Source organism: Notolabrus celidotus, chromosome 5, assembly GCF_009762535.1.
Source record: "Notolabrus celidotus isolate fNotCel1 chromosome 5, fNotCel1.pri, whole genome shotgun sequence".
Lineage (NCBI taxonomy): Eukaryota > Metazoa > Chordata > Actinopteri > Labriformes > Labridae > Notolabrus > Notolabrus celidotus.
Window position 1 is genome coordinate 8,279,054 of NC_048276.1, and position 6,017 is coordinate 8,285,070.

Below are 6,017 nucleotides of genomic sequence, written 5' to 3' on the forward strand. Positions count from 1 at the left end.
AAAATAAAAAAGGTAATGTAGAAGTTGCTGATTTCTGAAGGCAGCTAATTGGGTTTAGACAGCAAGTCAAAAGCATCACGGTGCCTTCAAATGGACTTGTGTTCACCATGTTCACAAGAAGAGAACATGTGAATGTCCTGCTCTTATGGTATTCACGACATCATAAGTCGCATTTCTCTGAAAGCTTCAAGTTCACGAGTTGTGACGCTCTTAGTTATGTATTTAGAAATGGCGAAGATCATAGAATCCTGTTTTAAATCCATGTAGTCATGTCTCTTTGTCGCTTAAACCAGGGGTTCCCAAACATTACCATGCCAAGGCCCCCTAAACAGCATTAGCCTCTGCAGGGGACCCCCTGTGCAAACCCACAGACAATGCTTCAAAATATGTAAAGAAACATCAACTTTTAGAATGTATTTTCTTACTTTTATTCCCTTTCTATAATTATTAAATTTGTTTAGCATAGGAAATTATTAATAAATGTGTTGTAAAATAAAAATAATAATTAAAAAATATATATTTATAATTAGATTCTATTTTTTCCCTTCCCTCCATTTTCCTGAGGCCCCCCTAGCTCCCCCTGGTGCCTGGTGCCCCCCACTTTGAAAACCACTGGCTTAAACATTATGCTCTAGACGTCTCATCTTTTCCTTACTTTGGTTTGAATTTGCTCAGTTCTCTGTTCACGTTAGTGTGTGGCTAACGTGAACAGATAACATGCCGTCTATGTTGCTGTTGCAACAGTGTTCATATTTGGTTTCCATTTTAGCGCAAAGTCTTTCCTGTACACAACTTATTGACATGACTTCATGAGTTCCATTTGAAGGCAGAATATATACATACAGTATTTCAACAAACATCGCTGTTAGCTAACTTTACCTTTGCTTGAAATGTTTTCATAAAAAGTGTTACAACACGAGAAAGTATTTAATCATAGTGTTTGAAACTTACTTAAGCTAATGGACTGACAGCCTTGTCACAGCTTATGTGATTATTTAACCAATTCCTAGTTAGCTTACATAACTAACGCTATTAGCTGAAACACAATGCCATCTCTTTGTCTCTCTCTCATTCTTTCTGTCTCTCCTCTTTCTGTCTCTCTCTCTTTCTCTCTTTCTGTCTCTCTCTCTCTTTCTCTCTTTCTGTCTCTTCTCTCTGTCTCTCACTGGCTGACTAACAGACCTGTTGACATTGTAAATTCTGCCTCAAAGTGAGTACTGCTGTTGAATGTCACCGGACATGTTTACATAGTCTCTGTGGTCAGACTCATTCTTCGTGTGTTGCATGTTTTACGTGTAAATGTATTTTGTCATAATTCGCACTGGTCCAGTCCCGGTGAAGTGTCACACTAGGACATTTTTCTGGACATGGAGAGAGCCTTTGATTACACCCAGCTTGCTTCTGTCAGGACGGATTTACTCGAGCATTTGTTGGTGTAGACAGACAACAGGGATTTGTGGGTTTGTACTACTTAACCAACACTGTTCTTTCTCATTTTCCAAGACACATAATCAGGGAAGCATAAGCTTAAATCCAATGAGCATTTGTCAGCGCTTTGATATTTTATTCAGTAAGTAGGTCTGAGTACAATTTTCATTTTAACTGATGAATACTGTAAAAAAATGTTTAAAACACATACCAATTTAGTCATAAGAAAAAAAAGAACTCTTTTCCTGTCCCCTGCACATTTGGCTGGCTTTTCGGGCATTTTCTAATTAAAAATAATTTAAGTTGTCAAGTCCCTGGTGCTTTTAATTTCTTTGATGTACTCAATGGTGTCAAATCAAATGGCTGTACCCAGGGGATAACAGGGTTCTCTGTAACTCAGTCTGACTTCTTCTGGGTACATCACTTCTCCACGTCCCACATGTCTTCATTCTTTTTTATCTGGTTCATTCAGTTATTATTACTATATATCATTATACTAAAGAACCCTCCTCTTCAGGGTCAGTAACCACATTAGTTGATCCAATCAATTTAGCACACATGCTCACAGGCAGGCAGAGCAGAAATGAATTGATCGTGACGGGAATGTAAGAGATTAGATTGAAATAAATGTGCCATATTAGCTAGGTTTTATCCCCTCAAGCCGTCCTGCAGTAAATCAAAGACATGATAGTCGATAGCCAATTAAGGTTAGCTACAACATCCTCTTCTCCCTGCTGGCTCTATTCTTAGTGGATAAAGTAGACTCAGGAGAATGTAGAACACATTTTAAAATAAAGTCTTCTTGATGCTGCAGAACAGTCTCTGTGGCCGACAGGTCAGAAATAAGAAAATATCATTGATGCTAAAAATAGTCCTAAAGCTAATTCTTCTCCATAAAAGGACCTATAAAGTGGATTGATTGGAACAGACGTGACACAACATCTGATGCAATGTGAGCAAAGGAAAGCAAACAGAAGACTCCTCTTACACTGGTTTATTTACCTTTGGATAGCAGCCTCGTGACAGAATAACTTTGCTGTGACTGTGAGGTTGCAGCATCTCTTGAAATGGTTGATGAAACTTTGCAATTAATGGATGCACAGTTCAAATTCTCCTCGTCAGACATGAAGTTTTGATTCGCTTGTTAACTAAATGTTGCTCAGTTAACTCAGAGTTGTATTGTTGTGCTTGTTAGCGATGCCTCCTTTCATTACGTTCATTTATGGAATCTCTGTGATACCTGATGTGTGGCTGTTAAACTCCTCCTTCTGTAATATTTCATAAGAGAGTCTGCCTGGAATATGTTAGCTTAACAGGCTGCTAACTAGCTAACAGGCTTCTTCCCTCAAACCAGTTGCTTATGTAGATTGTCAGGTGAGTTTGTATGATTAAATAAAACTTATATTTAGTTTTATTACACAGCTCTCTTACTGATCGTCCATCTATGTAAGATTCTTGATTCTGATTGGTCAAAACCAAGCGCAACCTCCGGTCTCAAAACATGAAGCCCATATGGAAGTGTTACAAACTGCAATTCATTGAGTGTCCACTTGGGGCTGGCTGCAGACACACCGGAAACCACATACACACCCATTCAAAAAAAGACAATCTTTGCAGTATTAATAAACATGTTTACAGCCTGGTTCAAAAAACAGCTTCAGTCTGAAGAGCTCATTTCTTATCAGCACACACTTTACGGGGGGGGAATTTATTTATGAAGCGACAGTCCAGAAGATATTAAGATTACGAGTTTTGCCCATTTAAGGGCATGACAGACTTGATCGGCAGGCAGAAACACTGTAGCTGTTTGCAAGGATGCTAAAGGCCCGCCTCTTTACCTCAAACTAGCTCGACAGAAGTTAAGGTGAGTTCAGCATTTCCAATATGGCTCCCGCCTACGATTGGCTTCAAAACAGCGCTTCAGAAACAGATGGGTGATGTCACGGATACTACGTCCAGTATTTATAAAGTCTATGGTCAAAACCCCTTGACTTCCTCTTGATAACGGTAATTAAGTTTCACTAACATCCCACATAGCAGATAGGTCTGGGCCAGGTCTGGCGTCAAGCCGGCACTGCTGGCTGACTGCTGGCATTGCAAGTGGTATGTCAGGATGCCGGATGTGGGCCAGGTCTGGCAATTATGGCATTGCATATATGATGGCATGCCACATCTGGCCCGATTGTGGCTTGGTTGGTTATGTGGCCCAGATCTATCCATGCTGCATCTGGGCCGATTAAGGTTGAGCTTGTGATTAAGCTGGCCCATGTGTGTGAAGTCTCTAGCAAACTATATCTGGGCCACTTAAGGGCTGTCATTCTTTGCGGTATGTTGGCCGAGTCTAAGTGTATTGTGGGCCAGAACCGGGCCAGACCAATTTTGCTATGTGTGATGCCTCCTGCCCTGCAATCCTAGCAACAAGCAGAGCAGGTGAGTGAAACTTTAGGTCGCTGATCGCTACTAAGAGACTTGAGCGGTGATGGTCGGGATCTTTCTCACCCTGTCAGGATTCTATTTCCCATAACTGCCTGCTCGCCATACATTATCCCTTATTTAACACATTGTGAATCTGTCTATCATGATCATCTATCAGGTTTCTGTCCATCTGTACAGAAACATGGCCGATAGAGGCATTGTCCCTTTATACATAGATACGGGCACCAGTCACATACTTCAGTAGAAACAAGGCGTGAGACTTAATTTCCCAACCTGCTGCTGCAGCACATTTCAAGTATTTCACAGTTGTTGCTTCAGTCCTTTTGGTGATGCATGAAAGTGCAGGAACTTTTGACACATTTGCTTATCCATATACGAACAAGTGAAGACGGGCTTTGTAGTTGAGAGTTAGTTTTAACAGATGGTTATGTTCCCATCGAGGTAAGAGGAGATGAGGGAAATGTGCGGCAGGCTGTTTCTCCAGCTACAAAGCAAACACGCGCCCTCACATCTGTGAAATGTAACACAACCAATTTGAACATCCAGTTGGCAGTGATGTCCCCCTTTGCAGCCTCCCCCCCCCCCCTCTGTTTTCCCCCCTTTTTTCTCATCCCTATCTCTCCTCGCACTCTTTCTCACAGAGCTGCAGGCTAAACTGGCTTTTGTTGAAAGCTTGACCAAGACTTGGACGGCTCTCAGTTGCAGAGGTATTTCTTAGTGTGTGTGTGCGTGTGTGCGTGTATGTGTGTGTGTGTGTGTTCCCTGAAATCCAAAGTTGTGCTTTAACCCAGAGGTTTTTTATCTTTTATCTCCATGGAAACACACTGCCGTCCCCATCCTGTCCTCAGTGTCTGCTGGAGATGATCAGTCACCCTTTTATGGAGCACGACGCCATGTATAGGTTTAGTTTTTGAAAAGGCACTGTCCCTGTCGACATCATGATTATAGGATACAAAAATCCCAGATGGGTTTTTTTCACTCTTGGTGCATTTGTGGGAGACATTGTGCTCGCAGGGTTCCCTGAGGTGAGTGCGGCCATCTCAGCTGTTTAAATCCCCATTACTCCTCTGCACTCTGAGTGGCTACTGGGTAATTAAAATTGATCTGTCTCTGTCCTCCCTAGAGATGCACCAAGGCAGAGACCGCCATCCTCACTGCCACTGCACACAGTTCATTTTGTACAGGAGGTGAGCGAAAATAACACCTCAGCAGTTTACAGTGAAGGGTTACATTGACTTTTTATCTGTTGAGGTTTTTAAGGGGACCATTTCAATTACTTAGCAATTAGTTCTTTGTCAAGATTATATCTAAATTATTGAGACAACATGATAAATGGGAAAATTACATTGTAAAGGAAGTTTTAAAACTGGGTCTTTAATTCTCTGCTTCTCTCACTCTCCTTTTAGAGGATGGGGGTTACACTTAGGCTTCATCGGCCTTGACACGAAGATGCACATCAGACTGTATCACACATCCGTCTCTTGTGACTGACATTTTCTAACTGACAGAGTGCAAAAAAAGGGGAATGTAGGTCTTCTCTTCTAGCTTTTATTGACCGTCTGTTATTGCATTACGTCTGCATGGGGACAAAAACACATTTCACAGAGCTTGTTCATTGAATGGAGGTCAGATCAACATTGTGATGCATCAAAACAAGGTAGAGGGATCTGAAAGCTGACTGGGTTTCATCACACAGTGTCAAGGTAACTTGTTGCTCACGATGAATATTTTAAAATCATGAGGATGTCTCTCTGTGTAATTTTTTCATGCAAAAATACTATTTTCATTTTTGGTCTGAGCTCACCTTAACCTTCCTGTTGTGTTCGAGTCAAATCTGACCGATTTAAAACTTAAAAACTCATAAATATTGTGTTTTACATCTGATTGCCTCAAGGCCTCATGATATCCTGTGGTGTTTCAGTCAAAAGTGACTGTCATAGGAATTGAATGGGTATCCAGATTATATTCATCCATCAGATGAGAAAACATCCCCATCCCCATACACACACACACACACACACACACACACACACACACACACACACACACACACACACACACACGCACACACACACACACACACACACACACACACGCACACAACTTCATGTTGAGGAGGTTGGTCTCTGGTTTTCCATTTCTTTTTTTCCTTA

The 6,017-nt window shown here is 41.3% G+C and overlaps 1 long non-coding RNA gene across 2 annotated transcripts; it reads left to right on the forward strand.

Annotated features, from left to right (window-relative positions):
• Window positions 1–4,461: 4,461 nt before the first annotated feature.
• On the forward strand, window positions 4,462–5,716 carry LOC117813256. Of its 2 annotated transcripts, XR_004631377.1 has the most exons (4): window positions 4,462–4,571; window positions 4,713–4,889; window positions 4,988–5,051; window positions 5,271–5,375. It is a non-coding gene; the product is annotated as an uncharacterized LOC117813256 (long non-coding RNA). The 2 variants fall into 2 exon arrangements; XR_004631376.1 differs by having other exon boundaries at window positions 4,988–5,716.
• The last annotated feature ends 301 nt before the right edge of the window (window positions 5,717–6,017 follow it).